The following is a 20,048-nucleotide window of genomic DNA, read 5'->3' on the forward strand; positions in this document are numbered from 1 at the left end:
TGCATACCTTGGATGTAACAACACATTGAACCTTAAAGCAAATAGGCTACAGCAGCATCAGAATACCCCACTGGGTACCATTCCTGTCAGCTAAGAAAAGGAAACTGAGGCTACAATTCACAAAGGCTCACCAAAAATGGACAACAGAAGATTGAAAAAATGTTGCCTGGTCTGATGAGTCTTGATTTCAGCTGCGACATTCAGATGGTAGGGTCAGAACTTTGCGTGCAAATGAAAGCATGGATCCATCCTGCCTTGTATCAATGGTTCAGGCTTATAGTGGTGGTGTATTGGTGTGGGGGATATTTTCTTAGCACACTTTGGGGCCCTTAGTACCAACTGAGCATCATTTAAATGCCACGGCCTACCTGAGTATTGTTGCTGACCATGTCCATCCCTTTATGACTACAGTGTACCCAATCTTCTGATGGCTCCTTCTAGCTTGATAATGCACCATGTCACAAAGCTCAAATCATCTCACCACTGGTTTCTTGGATATGACAATGAGTTCACTCTACTCCAATGGCCTCCACAGTCACCAGATCTCGTTCCAATAGAGCACCTTTGGGATTTGGTGGAACAGAAGATTTGCATCATGGATGTGCAGCCGACAAATCTGCAGCAACTGTGTGATGCTATCAAGTCAATATGGACCAAATTCTCTGAGGAATGTCTCCAAACCCCTTGTTGAATCTTTGCCACAAAAAGAGTTAAGGCAGTTCTGAATGCAAAAGGGGCAGCAAGGTGTACCTAATAATATGTGTGAGATATATATATATATATATATATATATATATATATATATATATATATACATACATACATACATACATACACACACATATACACACACACACACACACACACACATAAAAAAAAAACAAGACACTTATTTTAAAAAAAGGGGAAGAAACCTTTACAAAATGATGGTACATTTCTGTCCAACTCTTGCTTTTGGCGCAGTAATTAACGCAAATTTTGTGGGTGAAAGGACTGTCATAGGCTACTTTGTACACAGGGAGTAAGCTTACATTTTAGGCTACTCCTGCTGTTAGCCCAGTTATTTAAAATATCAAAAATCAAAAGCGATGTCTGATTCTTATTACACATAACCTATTCAATTTAAGGGTGCCAATCTTTCACAAATATTCTCCACAATAATGATACATGCTCTGTGCTCTTTACCATGCATACATCTCCCTTGAAATAAAAAAACCCCAAAACAAAAACAAAAAGGGAGCACAGGCCAAGTGCATTATCCTCAATATCGGCTTTATTAATTAAAAATGTGTGTACTCACAAACAATTGTTGTAAAACAGCATATCCATGACTGGCCTGCACAGAGTCCTGACCTCAACCCCATAGAACACCTTTGGGATGAATTAGACCGGAGACTGCGAGCCAGGCCTTCTCATCCAACTTCAGCGCCTGACCTCACAAATGCGCTTCTGGAAGAATAGTCAAACATTCCCATACACACACTCCTAAACCTTGTGGACAGCCTTCCCAGAAGAGTTGAAGCTGTTATAGCTGCAAAGGGTGGGCCAACTCAATATTGAACCCTACGGACTAAGACTGGGATGCCATTAAAGCTCATGTGCGTGTAAAGGCAGGTGTCCCAATATACTTTCGATAATATAGTGTATGCAAAAGTTGCAGGGGCATATCCTTTCAGAACATATTAAAAAAGGAGGTAACAGGTAACCTTCCTAAAGACTGGAAGATACAGGGCTCACACACAAACTAAACTCCAAGGGGTCTATTAAGTGTGTATAATTTTTTTCCCCCCCAAAATGCATTGACCATTTGCAAATTAATTAAAAAAAAAAAAAAAAAAAAAACGCCCAGTATAAGTGCATATAGATGCAATATGTGGAAATGGGGCAAAAACCTGAATGTTATTAGTGTGTTTTCGGTCCTGGTCGATTGTTTTTCATTGATTTAAAAAGACAATACCTAATTTAGCTACTAGGTGGTAATAAATAGCATAATAAAATTCCCATGATACTTAGTGCCATCTAGTGGCAAAGTATTTTCCATTTTAAATCAATGAAAAAAAAAAAAAAAAAAACCACACACACACACACACAACAAAAACGAAAAAAAACAACAAAACGAAAAAAACAAAACAAAAAAACAACAAACACTTCGGCCAGCAGAGGAAATAGACAATTAACATTCAAGTGTTGCCCCACTTGCACAGAACAAGTGTACATGCACTTTCACTGGGCAAATCGCTGTTTTGTGTACACCCCTATGTGAGAATAGAATAGCAGCAATGGGAGATTTATTAATGCACACTGTTTGGCATGGATGGTGACAAAAATAATTGAAGTGTAGCCATCTAAAAGCAGACCCTCCCTCAAAAGTGAAAGTACTACGCACCCGTACGTTACAGCGTTAAACCAATCACCTTCCAGGTTTTTTTGTCAAAGCTTAAATGAGCCAGGTTAGGCTATTCAGACCAATGTGGTGCTAGAACCTTTTCTGAAGTCGCAGTGACTTCTGTAGTGTCAGTACTAAGACCGACTCTCATAGAAATACATTAAAATTCCACATGTCCTGCGACTGGGGGGTCTCACAAGTCGGATCCCAAGTCTGAAAGGAGCCATACAAAAAAAAAGGTAAAGGGCTGCAGCAGGGGACTGACCTGTGTCAGATATTGAAGAACAACTTGCACAGGCACCAGGATTTACATGACTCATCTCTGAGCCAGCATCTCAGTCCAGGAAGTTGATGCTCAACCTGGATGATGCCTGAACAAAGACAGCGCTGTCCTCCTGGGGAAGAAAAAGCACATAAAAAGCATTGTAAAGGGAAGTAACAGGATTTATGGGAGAGGTAATAATAAATAGCTGGAAGCATTACACGTAAATATTACTTGGCATACATGCACTTACTTAGTATGCAAATTATATCTGATGCAAATTCCTCCTACGGATATGTGAACAGAACTATTGACTGTTTCCCTGTGGTTTCAAAATTGGATGCATTATGTTCCAGGCTGGAAAACTATGATGTATCTGCATTTCTAGTGCACAATTCAGATCCTGCAGCTTGATTGGTGGTTAGGACTTCAGAAATGTAGGTGGTTTGCAGCTCACAATGTATGGAAAAGGTGCAGCTTCCAATTCATACAGAGAAGACCTATGGTTTTCTGATAGTCGGCCTGATCAGAGTCCCGCACATCTACACAAACACTTTATTTACCAGTTTCCACTTTACATACAACTCCTTCCTGCCCTGGAGTGCGGTTATTAAATACGTTTCCTATCCTCAAATAGAAAAAAAGAAGAAAAGGGAAGTGGTCGTGTCATATTTATCACAGCCAGCCTTTTAGACCCGCTACTTGCACAGAACATGATGTGAAGCATAAAGCATTAAAGAGTACAAAGAAAGGTATTTTTTGGGTACTTGCACACAGTATTGATATATGATCAGAAATTTCTGGAGAGGAAGACCCAAAAAAAAAAAAAAAAAAAAAAAAAAACCACACACATGGACAGTCTGTGTAACAATTGTGCATATTTGCACGTATGCTTACAAAAATGCATTAAAGTCTAGCGTGTTTTTTATTTTTTTTTTTTTTTTATAACCAAAAAGGAAGCTGAGATATGCACATATTTGTGTGTAAAATACTAACCAGCAACACAGATTTGTGCGGTTTTTTTTTTTTTTGGTAACCGATCAATAGCAGCACAAATTTATGCTGGACATGCCCATTTCATTCAGTTATGAATCGAAATGCAGACAGAATGATCATTATTCAGAAATTTGCATGTATCCAATTTTGGATTCACTATAGTAAAACATTTCAACTAATCCAAAATAAAATTTGAATTAAAAAATTAACTTGAAATGTAAAAACAGATTGCGATAAATACAGTAAAGGTATAAAAAGTGAAATAAGAGGAGGATTCCTACTTTATAGAATAGAACAGAAATCAAATACAATAGAGTAGAAAAAAAAAAAGAAAAGAATGGAAAAACAAATAGATAAAACAAAAAGATTAGGACTAGAATAAAATAGAACAAATATAGCCCTATTTCGTAAGACTGCTATATTTGTTCTGTTTTTATTGTATTCTATGACCCCCCCCCCCCCCCTTATTTTATTGTGTTCTATTTCTATTCCATTGTTTTAGTCTAGTCTATTCTTGTAGATTCCATTTTAATCTAATCTATTCTATTAAGCAGTCTAAGTAGGAATCCTCATCTTATTTCACTTTTATACCTTACTGTATTTATTTCAGTAAGTTTCATTTTCAAATCGGTTTGAAATTAACGAATCTACAAAATGGATTCCAAAGATGAATCATTGGAATGCAGGTCACACTTTTTCCCTCTCACGAATACGAACTTAAAATTCTAAATATATAAATGAAACAGACAACTGAATCGCGAAAATTTTGGCCGTGGTACATTTATTGGTATAAATAAACAATCAACGAACATCATCATATTGCTGATCATTTATTAATATTTAGACTTGCAAACTTTAACTCCTTTTATGATCGCCCGCTGTACTGCGGCAGGCAGCCGCTCCTGGGCGAGTCACCGTACATGTACGGCGCTCGCTCTTGGGAGTCTAGGGGGCAAGCGCGCTGCCGGTGGCATGCTCCTGCTTGTCAGTGGGGAAGTCGATGCGTGTGTCAGACGGCTCCTCTTGCCGCCTGAAACTTTCAATCGCTCCCCGCTGAGAGAGAAGGACGGCCGGCTGTTGTAAACACAGCCGACCGTCCTTCTCCCTGGGATGATCAAAGAGCGCCTGTGATCCTTCTATATAGGATCACAGGTCTGTATGGTCATCTCAGAAGCCACGCCACCCCCCCACAGTTAGAATTCCACTTAACCCCCTTGATCACCAATATTGTTAACCCATTCCCTGCCAGTGTCATTGTTACACTAACAGTGCATATTTTTAGCACTGATTACTGTAGTAATCTCACTGGTATCCCCAAAAGTGTCAATGTGGCAATGTCGCAGTCACGCGAAGAAGAAAAAAGAAAAAAAGGAAAAAAAAAAAAAGGAAGGAGGAAGAAAGAAGACAAATCTTTCCCCTAGTTTGTAGATGCAATAACTTTTTCGCAAACCAATCAAAATACGCTTACTGGGATTTTTTTTTTTTTTTTTTTTTTTTAACCAAAAATTGTGTCAGAATAAAGATTTTTTTTTTTTTTTGGAAATGTGTTCTGTAGTATAGCAGAAAGTGAAAAATATTGTCTCCTCTGACCCCACCCACCGCATTGTCGCTGTTTATAGCGCAATAAATAAAATAAATAAAATCACACAGGTGATCAAATACAACCAAAGGAAAGCTCCAATTGTGGGGGAAAAAAAAAAGGACTTCGATTTTATTTAGGTACAGCGTCGCACAACCACGCAATTGTCCGTTAAAGTAAAGCAGTGCGAATAGCAAAAAATGGCTGGGTCATTGAGGGGGGGGGGGGGGGCGGGCGAATACTTCGGTCCAGAAGTGGTTAAACTCCTTGGATATTGATGTGGTCAGTTAGTAGCAGAGGGGGTTGTTAATCAGCTTCAGCTGCTTTGGGGTTAATAAAATTAACAGGTGCACTAGATGGGCAACAATGAGAGCCTCCAAAACAGGAATGTTTTACAGGTGGAGGCCACTGACATTTTTTTCCCCTACTCATGTTTTCTGATTATTTTTCACTAGTTTTGCATTTGGCTAGGACAAGTGTCACTACTGGTAGTATGAGGTGATACCTGGACCCTATAGATGTTGCACAGGCAGTACAGGCAGTTACATAGTTAGTCAGGTTGAAGAAAGACAAGTCCATCCAGTTCAACCCCAAAAAAAAAAAATAAATAAAAAAAAAAAAAACACACACACACACACAACACAACAACACAACCACACACAACAGTATTGAAAGCCCAACCATACAATCCCATATACACAATCCTATACCCGCAGTTGATCCAGAGGAAGGCGAAAATAAACCCCAGCAAAGCATGATCCAAGTTACTACAGCAGGGGAAAAAAATCCTTCCTGATCCCCCGAGAGGCAATCGGATATTCCCTGGATCAACTTTACCTAAAAAAAAAAAATTATTAGTACCCATTTATATTATGTACACCTAGGAAAGAATCCAGGCTTTTTTTTAAAGCAATCTACTGAGCTGGCCAGAACCACCTCTGGAGGGAGTCTATTCCACATTTTCACAGATCTTATGGTGAAGAAACCTTTCCGTATTTGGAGACGAAATCTGTATTCCTCTAGACGTAAAGAGTGCCCCATTGTCCTCTGTGTTGACCTTAAAGTGAACAACTCAACACCAAGTTCACTATATGGACCCCTTATGTATTTATACAGGTTGATCATATCCCCCCTTAATCTCCTCTTCTCAAGAGAGAATAAATTCAGTTCCTCTAATCTTTTCCCATAGCCAAGGTCCTCACTGCCTCTATCAGTATGGTTGCCCTTCGCTGCACTTTCTCCAGTTCCCCAATATCCTTTTTAACAACTGCTGCCCAAAACTGAACTGCATATTCCAAATTAGGTCTTACTAATGATTTGTTCAGGGGCAAAATGATCCCTCTCTCTCTCTGGAGTCCATGCCTCTGTTAATACAAGAAAGGACTTTGCTTGCTTTGGAAACAGCAGCTTGGCATTGCATGCCATTATTAAGCTTATGATCTACAAGAAGACCCAGATCCTTCTCCACTATGGATTCCCCCAGTTCTCCTCAACCTAGCATGTATGATGCATGCATATTCTTAGCCCCCTAAGTGCATAACTTTACATTTATCAACATTAAACCTCATTTGCCACATTGTTGCCCAATGAAAGTGCATTGAGGTCAGCTTGTAAAATTGGAGACATCCTGTAAGGAAGTTATTCCTCTGCAAAGACTGAAATTCTACTTTTAATCCCAGACCCTATATCATTTATAAAGATATTAAAAAGTAAGGGTCCCAACACTGATCCTTGGGGTACACCACTGATAACCTTAGACCATTCAGAGTAAGAATCATTAACCACTACTCCATGAATTCTATCTTTTAGCCAATTTTCTTTCCAATTACAAACCGATTTTTCCAAGCCTGTAGACTGTACCTTACACATTAGCCGTGTGTGGGGAACTGTGTCAAACGCTTTTGCAAAATCCAAGTATACTACATCCACAGCCACCCCTCTGTCCAAGGTTTTACTTACCTCCTCATAAAAAGAAATCAGGTTTGTTTGACAACTTCGGTCTTTCATGAATCCATGCTGTCTGTTGCTTAAAATATTATTTTCCAGCAAGAACTCATCTATGTGGTCTTTTATTAAACTCTCCAATATCTTTGTGACTATAGAAGTTAAACTAAGAGGTCTATAGTTACTTGGCGAAGACTTTGATCCGTTTTTAAATATAGGCACCACATTGGCCCTATGCCAATCCAGTGGTACTATTACAGTCCTTAACGAGTCCATAAAAATTAGAAACAAAGGCTTAGAAATTACAGCGCTCAATTCTTTTAGGATGCGTGGGATGTCATCTGGTCCAGGCGCTTTATCCACCCTTATTCTGTCTACATATTTCTGGACCATATCACTTGAGCCATTGTGGATCATTTGGGGCTGTCAATACCGTCCTCATTATGGTCATGAGCTCCCCCATGCTCCTTTGTATATACAGAGCTGAAGAAAGTAATTTCCCTTCTCTTTGTCCCCAGTCACCCACTTCTGATTATTTTGTAAAGGGCCTACATGCTCAGACCTAACCTTTTTACTGTGAATATATATTTGAAGACGTTTTTGGGGTTTGTCCTACTATCTTTTGCAATCCGTCGGTCATTTTGAATTCTTGCGTCCCCCGATTTCCTTTTTACATATTCTGTTATATTCTTTGTAACAATTAAACAATGATAGTGTTTCCCTCATTTTTATATTTTTTAAAGGCTCTTTTCTTTTTATCTATAGCTTTATCTATAGCTTTTTTAACTTTTGCCGTGAGCCACATAGGTTTTATTTTTAGCCTTTAAAACGTATTAACCGTGGGAATATACTTTGCATAAAGTCTTTTTCGAAAAATTCCCATTTCTGTTCTGTGCTCATCGATGCCAATATTCCCTCCCAGTCTAAATCCTGGAGAGCAGCCCTTATCCTTGGAAAAATTGCTCTCTTAAAGTTAGGTGTTTTTGTATTTCCTGTATGCGTTTTTTGCTTACAGCTAACATTAAATTAATTCATGTTATGGTCACCCAGATTTTATTTTATATGAACATTGTTAATAGGCTCTGCATGGTTTGAGATTACAAGGTCCAACAGATCATCATTTCTAGTGGGGGGCCTCAATAAACTGCACCATAAAATTGTCTTGTAATAGATTTATACATTTTGGCTCTTTAAATGTTCCAGCAGTGCCATTACTCCAGTCAATGTCTGGGTAGTTAAAATCCCCCATTATTAACATTGCCCCAGCCCTTGCAGCCCTTTCCATCTGTGCCAGGAGCTGAGTCTCCATCTCCTCATTAATACTGGGAGGTCTATATGGTAATTTTTGTTTTACGCACACCCATGTACATTTCAACCCATACTGCTTCAGATTCAGCACATTCTCCATCAACTAGGTCCTCTTTCACACTCACTTTGAGATCACTTCTCACATAGAGACAAACACCACCACCCCTCCGTTTTACCCTGTCTTTCCGAAAGAGAGCATAGCCAGGAATATTAAGAGCCCAGTCTTGTGAAGAATGAAGCCAAGATTCAGCAATACCAATCAAGTCATAATTTTCCTCGTGCACCAGAGCTTCCAAGTCACCTATTTTGCTTGCCAGACTTCTGGCATTGGTGAACAAACACTTTAAATCATTGTCACATTTTGCACACATATTTTGGTACAAATAGTACAATTTCCAATGGTTGTTTGTAACATGGGAACCTTCAACTCCTCTAGGATGGCACATCAATACGTGCCATTACCAGAAGGTTTGCGGTGTCTCCCAGCACACAAGAGCATGGAGGAGATTCCAAGAGACAGGCAGTTATTCTAGGAGAGCTAGACAGGGCCATAAAAAAAAGGTCCTTAAAGTGGAGTTCCACCCTCATTTTATACTTACCTCCATCTTCTCGCTCCGGGTCACCTGAAAAAGAAATGGATAATCGCATTTTTTTTTTTTTACTTACCTCGTAGCGAAGAAAATATACTTACCTTACTTCCTTCATCCTCGGCCGCGGCCCGTCGTCACTTCCTGGCTCTGCAATGATTCCTGGGAGCTGAACGTCATAGCTCCCAGGAATCATTGCGCCTGCACCGGCCCCGACGTCAGTTCCGGGGCACGCGCGTCATCCCCTTCTAAACAGCTTCTGGGCATGCCCAGAAGCTGTGGAGGGATGACGCGCGCGACCCGGAAGTGACGTCGGGGCCGGCGCAGGGCATCGTGGGACCGAAGAAGGTGGAAGAGGACCCCGAAGAGGATCTCGCTGGCTTCAAGCTGCCCACATCTGAGATGGCAGCGCTGGACAAGACGTTTTCAAGGTAAGTATTTGTCCTAACAGGTAAGTGCAACCCGGGACAGATCAGGGGCTAGCCATTGTGGAATGCACTAGCCCTGACTGTCCCGGGGGTATTTTTAAAAAAAAAAAAAAATAATTCCAGGGTGGAACTCCGCTTTAACCCATCAGCAGGACCGGTATCTTCTCCTTTGTGCAAGGAGGAACAGGATGAGCACTGCCAGGGCCCTACAAAATGACATCCAGCAGGCCACTGGCGTGAATGTCTCTGACCAAACAATCAGAAACAGACTTCACGAGGGTAGCTTGAGGGCCCAAAGTCCTCCAGTGGGTCCTGTGCTCACTGCTCAGCACCATGAAGCTTGATTGGCATTTGCCATTGAACACCATAATTGGCAGGTCTGCCACTGGTGCCCTGTGCTTTTCACAGATGAGAGCAGGTTCACCCTGAGCACATGTGATAGATGTGAAAGTCTGGAGAAGCCATGGAGAACATTATGCTGCCTGTAACATCATTCAGCATGACCGGTTTGGTGGTGGGTCAGTGATAGTCTGGAGAGGCATATCCATGGGAGGGACACCAAACCTCTACAATGGCAACCTGACTGCCATTAGTTATAGGGATGAAATCCTTGCACCCTACGCTGGTGCAGTGGGTCCTGGGATCCTCCTGGTGCATGGCAATGCCCAGCCTCACGTGGCGAGAGTATGCAGCCAGTTCCTGGAGGATGAAGGAATTGACACCATTGGATGGCTCCCCACGCTCGCCTGACCTAAATCCAATAGAAAACATTTAGGATATTAGGTTTTGGTCCATCTGACGCTGCCAGGTTGCACCTCAGTCTGTTCAGGAGCTCAGTGGTGCCCTGGTCCAGACCTGGAAGGAAATACCCCAGAGCACCATCTATCATCTCATTAGGAGCATGCCCCGATGGTGTCAGGCATGCATAAAGGCACGCGGGGGGCCATACAAACTACTGAGTACAATTTTAAGTTGCTGCAATAAAATTTCAGTAAAATGGACTAGCTTGCTGCATAATTCACTCACTTTAATTTTTAGGGTGTCTTATGAATTCAGCTTTCTGTAGGTTGATATATTTCATTTCCATCAAACAATGTGGCATTCTTTCGTTCCTAACACCTTACCCAGTCCAAATCAGCATAGTTATCCAGCAGATCTGAGGTGTTTTCAAAGTGTTCCTTTATTTTTTTTGAGCAGTGTGTATACATGCAGACCTCACTGTTAGATTAAGCAAGGATAAAGTTATCTTCTAATCAATAGGCTTTTTTTTTTTTTTCTTCCTTAAAGGGGGTATACAGGTGTGAGAATTTGAAGTAGTTAAGAATCTCACTTACAGTAAAAAAAAAAAAGAAGAAGAGCAGGTTCTGCAAGATTTTCTGACTTATTTAAAAGCAGTATGGGCAAAGTTTGTTTAGCCATACTTCACAGGAGTGCACTTAGTTCTGCACTACCGTGTCTCAGATTCAGCCAACAGCAGGCTAAAGTCCGCTGTCAGCAGACGTCGCAGAGCCAGTCTAGGCTCTGCAGGGATCCTGACATGTCAGGATCTGCTCACATGCCTGACCATCAGCTGTCACCAACTCTCTGCTCACTAAAGACAGAACTGAGCAATCAGCTGTCTTTGGATTGCTCAGTTCCTGGTGTGGAGCCAGCTGCAGCATTGGATCGATGCTGCAGCCATCTAGGGGACTATGTAGGTTTGTTTTTTTTTTTTTTTGTAATCCTGCACCTCTCTTTTAAGGTTCTTCCCACTTTACAAGTTCACAACACAAAAATGGGGATTTTTGACTTACCGTAAAATCCATTTCTCTGATGTTCATTGTTGACAGATATAACTCAATGGTCAAGTAGATCAGGCGCAATAATGCCACCTACAGGAGGACGACACTAGGCAGAAAAAAAAAAAAAAAACAAAAAGAACAAACACAGACTGGACTAAGCCTAAGGGCAGTTCCAGGAGGTATACTCCCCCTCTCTGCTATAGTTACTCAGTTTTGTTAGAAGCAGCATCAGAAGTATTACAACTCCACAGAGGAGGTGCTGGGTCCATCAATGAACATCTGAGAAATGGATTTTATGGCAAGTCAAAAATCCCATTTTCTCGTTCGTTCATTGACGGACACAGCTCCTGATCTCCTTGACCATTGAGACGTCCCAAATCAGCATCAAAACATGAGGGGTGGGAACAGCAAGACAATTTGCCCAGGTTAAACCATAGCCAAGCAGGTAACAGGAGCTCAACCAAAAAACAACTGGAGCCCACCTAAAAACATTACACCCCCAAAGAGGGAACAGGCACTCTAAATAGCAGCCTGCAGAACCTTGCGGCCAAAGGATACCAACACATCCACTTTATAAAATTTTGTGAAAGTGTGCACTGACAACCAAGTAGCCACTTTGCACACCTGCGCCACTGACGCCTGATGACGGGAGGCCCAAGAAGCACTAATTGACCGTGTAGAGTGCACCTTCACAGGGAAAACGAGGAACCTGACCCTTAATTGAATAGTCACCATCTGTCTGATCCATCTGGAAACGGTCAGTCACAGACGAAGCAGACAGTCCTTTGAGGCACATCCGTGAGCACAAATTAGGGAGTCTGACTTCCTAAAAGACTCCATAGCTGCCAGGTACACCTGAATAGCCCGAACCACATCCAGGGAATGCAACGCAAGTTCCCTAGGGTGTTTTGGCCTGGGACACAGGGATGGCAACACAATGATTTTCATCTGAATGAGGACAGAGACAACTTTTGGAAGGAACGATGGAAAAGGACAAAGAACCACCTTATCCTTGAGCCCCTATTAAGGGGTGCGACAAGCCAATTTCGACACCCTGAGCGCAGTAGTGATAGCCACCAAAAAGGCCACCTTCTGGGACAGCGTAATCAAGGGAATCTCCCGAATATTTTCAAAGGGAGGCTTCTGGAGAGCTGAAAGCATCAAGTTGAGATCCCTAGGCAGTAGTGGGGACCTCACTGGCGGAGTCAAATGGTCGAACCCCCTGAACCCCAAGCGACTCACACCACGAAACGTATGCTTTCCATGTAGGAGGTTACATCTTCCTAGAGGTAGACTTCCTAGCTCTTAATAGTGTAGGAATCACCGACCCAGACAAACCTCTATCCTTCAGCACCTGGCTTTCAACAGCCGTCGTCAAAGCCAGCGACTGTAAAGCAGGATGGAAGATTGGCCCCTGGGACAGCACATCTTCCCTGAGAGGAAATCTCCAAGAGGCGATGGCGACCAGCTACAATCGGGTCGGCGTACCAAGACCGGCGAGGCCAATCTAGAGTCACTAGAATGACTGAAATTCCTTCTGCCTCGATCCTGTGCCAGAGTCTCGGCAGAAGCTTTAGAGGAGGGAAAGGTGTAAAATCAGACGATACTGGCTCCAGGGGGCCACCAGTGCGTCTGCGGCGTCCGCTAGCGGATCCTGTGACAGTGCTACAAACCATTTTTATTTATTAGGCAAGTTAAAAAGAGTAATTGAAAAAGTATCACGTCAATTCAAATTATGTGTACAGCTGCTGGCACTATAAAATGGACAAAACATTGCAATAAGAGTATAAAGTAAAAGGGTGCAGTGCTAAACAAACATTGTAAACATATCAAAACAATGACTATCCAGTGTAATATATTTATCCAGTGTACTATAAAGTGCCAATAATTTATAAGTGTGACAAAGTCCATAAAGTGATAATAAAGTCCACAAAGAAAAAAGGATGAAGATCCCAGTGTAAACACTAATGAAAATGGATCGTGCCACTATCCGTGCCCCAATCACCACTGTGTGACCATCCACCGCTCTATAGAAATAAACTGCTTACCAGATAATATGGACTCAGATACCTTTAGCACTGTGTCAAAAACGCTTGAGTATACCCAAAGGTGGTGTTTGAAGGCAGCTCTGAAGGATTCCAAATAGGATTCCACCATAAGACCGCCACTCACAAAGAAGTATTATACAATGCATTGGACCAAAAAGACAAAAAGAAGCCTCCACTTGTATCTAAAATTTTTAAAGTTAAAAACGTACATCATATCCAAGTAACAAGCTCCTTTAACAACATCCAGCATGGAAATCAGACTGTAGTGGCCTGAATGACAGTAAACCCCTTGCTGCGCTCAACCCTGTGCTCTTCGCACTAATCAGACTGGTCCCTGGGACTCTGTTTAACCACTTAAAAGTGGAGTTCCACCCTAAAATTTTACTTTTATCCATCTTCTTGTCCCGGGTCACCTGTAAAACAAATGGATACTCGTAATTTTTTTATTCACTTACCTTGTTTTAGAAGAAAATATACTCACCTTACTTCCTCTTCCTCCCTCGGTGGCCACGGCCCGTCATCACTTCCTGGCTTTGCAATGATTCCTGGGAGCTGAACGTCATCGCTCCCAGGAATCAATGCGCCTGCACCGGCCCCGACGTCAGTTCCGGTGCCGACATACCTTGCTAAACAGCTTCTGGGCATGCCCAGAAGCTGTGCAGGGATGACGCTGCAGCCCCGGAAGTGACGGCGGGGCCGGTGCAGTGCATCGTGGGACCGAAGAGGATGGAAGAAGACGCAGAAGAGGATCACGCTGGCTTTAGCTGCCCACACCTGAGATGGCAGTGATGGCGAAGACATTTTCAAGGTAAGTATTTCTTCTTGCATGTAAGTGCAACCCCGGACAGTTCAGAGGCTATCCATTGTGGAATGCACTAGCCCTGACTGTCCCGGGGGTATTTTAATGTATTTTTTTTTTTTTTTTGGTGGAACTCCGCTTTAAGGACCTCCCTATTAGCAGCTATACTGCTACAGGGCGGCCCTTTATACACACACACTTCTGCACTTCCGCCTTGGGGGTGTGTGCGCCACGCTGCCTGGACCCACTGCTGTTGTGATTACTTATAGCAGAAGCCAATCTGAGGGTGCCAGGCACTGGATGTCCGCCGCCACCTGCCGATCATCAGGCAGAGACACAGAAGGGAGAAAAGCAGGAAATAAAATCCATCACTTCCCTTAGTAAAAGCACTTAACAGTACACAAAAATATTGGTTAGGCACACATTTAATCCTTTGTTCATCCTAGATGTTTAACCCCTTCCCAGCCAGTGTCAGTGCATATTTTTAGCACTGATCACTGAATTAGCGTCCCTGGTTCCCACGAAGTGTCAGTTAGTGCCCAATTGCCTGTCGCAATATCACAATCCCACTATAACTCGCTAATCGCCATTACTAGTATAAAAAAAAATAAAAAATAAAATAAAAAATGCCAGTATATGTCCCAAAGTTTGCAGATGCTATAACTTTTGCGCAAACCAATCAATATAGATGGCGCTTAGTCGAATATGTAGCAGAATACATATCGGCCTACTTATTAAAATTACAATTTTTTTATTCTTCACTGAATAGGTTTTATAGCAGAAATTTTTTTTTTTTTTCCCCTGGCAAAAGAAATAAAAATAAAAACCAGATGCAATCAAATACCACCAAGAGAAAGCTCCATTTGTGGGGGGGGGGGGGGGGGGGTGTGACAAATTGGATTTGGGTACAGTGTAGCAGGACTGCGCAATTGTCAGTTAAAATAACGCAGTGCCTCATTGCAAAAAAAAAAAAAAAGGCCTAGTCATGAAGAGGGTAAATCTTCCATTGGTCAAGTGGTTAATGGAGTACATGGCTTCCTTATTCTACCTTTTCAGCTCCCTGCCCCATCTGGGCCTTCGCCTAAATGACCATGCTTGACCATGATTTGCCAGGCTAAAGTACGGTCATTTAACCATCATCCATTTAATATTTTAAATATTGTAGCAATTCTATCTAGATTGGTAGCTGAATGTCCATATTTCTGACTACTTCTCATCTGTACTATAATCATTTTCCTTTACAACCAAATAACATCTTTTGGGCAACACAGTGATTTAGTGGTTAGAAGAACATTTGCTTTTCAGCCCTGGTGTCCTCAGTTTGAATCTGCATGGAGACATGCTGGTGGTTCCTGTCTAAATTTACCCTATAGGCACATGTGAGACGCCTTAGATTATTTGCAACTTGAAGGCAGAGACTAGGAATGTCAAGCATTGCATAAATTGCTTTAGAATTACCTAGAACGGAAACCCTCTAGGCATAAGGTGTGGGGTGAACCCAATGCACTCAGCTAATGCTAAACAATAACTGCATTTTTTCTGGGATACTAGGTTTAAAGTAATAAGTCATGTCACTTAAAGGGCACACCACTATTGCAGTCATTTATCTGTACTAGGTAAACCGTCACTGACATTACTGTCTTTGGACAAAATTACTGTGCAAGCTGCAGAAGAATTAGTCATCCACTTATCTGACTGCAATAATACGCTTCATGGACAGTTTTATTGCTTATTAGTAACAGAACAGTGTTAATTTTGGCAGCAAATTTCAATTTAGTTTTAGTCTTAGGACTAAAATGGCATTTTAGTTTTAGTCTTCTGCAAGTGTTTTAGTTTTAGTCGTATTTAATCGACTAAAACTCCTGTATATTTTAGTCGACTAAAACGTCCTACATTTTAGTCGACTAAAACTCATTTTAGTCATCTATAATCAAATGGTAGTAGTTCAATTGTAATTTGTAATGCATTATTTAAGCATTTCTCTGCAATTTCCAAACTCATTATATACTACTGCTGGTCCTGGAGTGAAAAATCTAATAGGTTATTATTTATGCTTTGAGCATGCGCCAGTGTTAATTTTTGGCAGCAAATTTCGATTGAGTTTTAGTTATAGTCTTTTGACTAAAATGCCATTTTAGTTTTAGTCGTATTTTAGTCATCTGAATTGTGTTAGTCGACGAAAACGTTTTAGTCGACGAAATTAACACTGTAACAGAATGAACTCCTTGTTGGCATAACAATAATGCAACGGGGCTTTGGAAGCTCAAGGGGGTGCTCTGCAAGGTATGTAAATATGCATGCAGGCACAATAGGTAACCAATTTCAATCGAAATTGGCTACAGCATCACTTTAACCCACTTCCTATCCAGGCTTCACTCCTACATGTAAAAACCCTCAAACATACCAGACTAACTATAACATTGACAGAGACCATAGAGAATAAAATGGCCATTGTTGCAATTTTTTGGGAAAAGATACAATTTAAAAGGAAAAAACAATTTAAAAAAGGAAAAAAAAAAAAAAAAAAAAAAAAAAAAAACCACACAATAGTTACCCCAATGTTTTTGCGAATAAGGTGAAATATGATGCTACACCGAGTAGATACCCAACAGGTCACACTTTAAAATTGCGTCTGCCCATGGAATGGCGGCAAACCAGGGTGCTTCAAATTCTCCATAAGCGTCGCTTCAAATGCCTTTACAAGTTAAGCCTTACACAAGAGGTCTGGTGCTAGAATTATTGCTCTCGCTCCAACGTTCGCAGCAATACCTACATGTGCTCTGCAATCACTGTTTACATGTGTGTGGGAGTAACATATGCGTTCGCATTCGCGCATAAGCACGGGGGGAGGTGGGGGTCGAGGATAATTTTTTTTTTTTTTTTTTTTTTTTTTTTTAAAAAAAACACTTTGCCAGGACCAGAGATCCCAGCAAGGACCTATGTCCTTACTCCTGACTAGACAGATTAAAAACTGACATCCTATGCAGAAAGTGAGAGGTGTACCCCCTGGGACTGCCCATGGGCGTACCCAGAACCTTTTTTTCCTGTCAAGTGTCCTACTCCTGTAGGGGGCAGTACTACCCTACTGATATGCATCAGGAACTGCGTCCGTCAATGAACAATAAAAAAAAGCATAAAATAAAGTTTCTCTATGGATTAACTTTATTGCCATCACAACGGATGAACAACACCCCTTGTGAAGCCATGGGCCATGACAGTTCCTCTTCTTTGGAACATCTGGGGTCTATTAGACCCCAAATCTGTCCTCTGGCCTCCAATGCAGCTGATCAGACATAGTTTGGTCTGATCAGCTGCTTTCCTGGCCGCTAGTGGCCAGGTAAACAAAGACGGAACCAGAAGTCACGACAACTCATCGCTTCCTGTTTCGGGAGAGGGAGAGAGAGACAAGTTTGTGCAGCCGATGCCGCTGGTTGCAATGCTCTAGGGCTCCACAATCAAACAGCAGAGCCCGGGAGAGGCGGTGGCAGGAAGAAGTCACCCGCAGAAGCGATCAATTGGCTATTTAGCCATTTAAATCACTTCTGCTACAGAGGAAATCACCAGCTGCAGATTTTCATACCAGGATGATGCTTGTAGGTGCAGGCATCATCCCAGTAGAGCCAACGCAACCCATGGACGTCCTACATGCGGCAAATAGAAATGGTTTACTGTGCCCTACTTGACCTTCATAAACGTTTTTACCCCCTTCATGACCAGGGCATTTTTTGGTATTCAGCACTGCGATACTTTAACTCGCAATTACTCTGTCATGCAACACTGTACCCAAACGAAATGTAAATTATATATGTGATCACCATTTTTTTTTTTTTTTTTAGGTTTTGCAATAATAAAATATTTTTTCCCCCACTCTAAAACATATCCAATAAAATCAAGTTTCTTCATAAATTTAGGGCAAAATGTATTCTGCTAAGTCTTTAAAAAAAAATCCTAATAAGCGTAGATTTAGGGCTCTTTCACACGGGCGTTCCGTATGTCCGTTTTTCATCCCATCCGTTTGCGGATAAAAAAACGGACATAATGTATCTCTATGTAAATACGGATGTCATCGGATGATCATCCTCTGACATCCGTTTTTTGTCAGTTCAGTTCAGTTTTTTTGAACGGAGGAGAACCCTATTTTTTCTTCCTTTCAAAAAACGGAACTGAAGCAAAAACGGATGTCAGTGGTGTCATCCGCTGACATCCGTATTTACATAGACATGCATTATGTCAGTTTTTCATCCGCAAACGGATGGGATGAAAAACGGACATACGGACCGGATGACACAAGTGTCATCCGTGTCCGTTACAAAAAAAAAAAAAAAAAAAGGACCTGATCGGGCAAAAAAAAAAAAGGAACGCCCGTGTGAAAGAGCCCTAAGTGGCTTGTGTAAATGATAGCATCTACAAACGGTATACTGTATATAAGTGGATGTGTAACCGCGCTAAAGTAAACCAATAAACAAATGATATTAAGATTAGAATGAAAAGCTGCAACTTCAAGTGTGACAACACTCCAAATAGAAAATAATAAATACAATACAAGTCGCGCTAAGAGATAACGAACAAATAAATATATCAAATTGTGAGATTTGAGTCCACAAAATATAAGTTCATAAATTCTTAAGTGCAAAATGATAAATGAATTAGGTGATTGAGTGCAGGAATCCGCATCTGATGAATGTTCTGCTTACCAGAATAAGATGAATAAATAGCATAAGTGTGAATCTCCACCGCATATGATGAACTTATCAAGGGTCAATAGATATGGCAAAAAAATAAAAAAAAATACACTCACATGTAAGAAGTATAAACGCCTTGAGTGAAAAGGAACTGGAGCCACCGGCCGGACGGATTACCGCCCGCACTTCTTGGACACAGAGGGTGACGTCTGCACGCCGTGATCCAACGCGTTTCGTCAGAGCTGACATTATCAAGGGTACGGGCGCCACTTTTGTCTTTATAAATAGGCGGCTCCAGCTCCTTTTCACTCAAGGCATTTATTATACTTCTTACATGCGAGTGTATTTTTGTTTTTTTATATTAAAGTTTGTCTGGTTTTATGCTATGGCGTTCCCCCCTCTTTTATTTATGACTGCGGAGTTTATTGGTCCATACGTGCCATATCTATGTAGTGGGACTCCTTGTGACTGCTGGGTTCCTTTTGATTCAACTATCAACAGGCTATTGTCCTGAGTTCAAGCTGATTCCTTACTGGTATCTGGTAAGGAGTTATTATATTGGGTGCAGCTTAATTTGGGGGTGAGTGTCCCTTCATTTCTTCCTCATCGGATGAAGATTCTCATCTTTTGTCGTTCACCTTCCTTATTTGTTGGAGGCTCTTTAATGCACACTACTATCTATATTTGGTACCTATATAGATCCACACAAAACACTGTGGTGTTCAATTTTTTCAACATATTCTCAACTTTTCTTTTTATTATCTCCCCCCCCCCCCCCCCCCCACTTTATAATTGGTGTGGAGGTTTCATTAGTCTTTCATTCCACATCATTTTGGAGTGCACTAGTCTTTTATTAAATATTTTTTGGGGAATTTTTGCTATGGCGTTTTTTTTATCATTCCATGTTCATCATCTAACATGATTGATACACCTCCATTTAAGCGATTCTGACGGCATCACCACATACACTATATATATGGGATTTCTCTCCGACATCTTGACCCTTGATAGGTTCATCATACGCGGTGGAGATTCACACTTATGCCATTTATTCATCTTATTCTGGTAAGCAGAACATTCATCAGATGCGGAATCATGCACTCAATCCCCTGATTGATTTATCATTTTGCATCAAAGAATTTATGAATTTATATTTTGTGGACTCAAATCTCACAATTTGATATATTTATTTGTCCCTTATCACTTAGCGCGACTGGTATACTGTATATATTTGGAAATTGATCAGTC

The 20,048-nt window shown here is 41.3% G+C and overlaps 1 protein-coding gene across 1 annotated transcript in view; it reads right to left on the reverse strand.

The window, feature by feature from the left end:
• LOC309562812 (N-acetyllactosaminide beta-1,3-N-acetylglucosaminyltransferase 3-like) overlaps nucleotides 1-2,775 on the reverse strand; it is a 49,380-nt gene extending 46,605 nt beyond the window's left edge. The window contains exon 1 of the mRNA XM_082267120.1: nucleotides 2,652-2,775. The gene's annotated coding sequence lies outside the window, so the exon portion shown is untranslated. The remainder of the gene's footprint in view (nucleotides 1-2,651) is intronic.
• Between the last annotated feature and the right edge of the window lie 17,273 nt (nucleotides 2,776-20,048).

The sequence above is a fragment of the Pelophylax lessonae genome (assembly GCF_965119305.1).
Source record: "Pelophylax lessonae genome assembly, chromosome: 1".
NCBI lineage: Eukaryota > Metazoa > Chordata > Amphibia > Anura > Ranidae > Pelophylax > Pelophylax lessonae.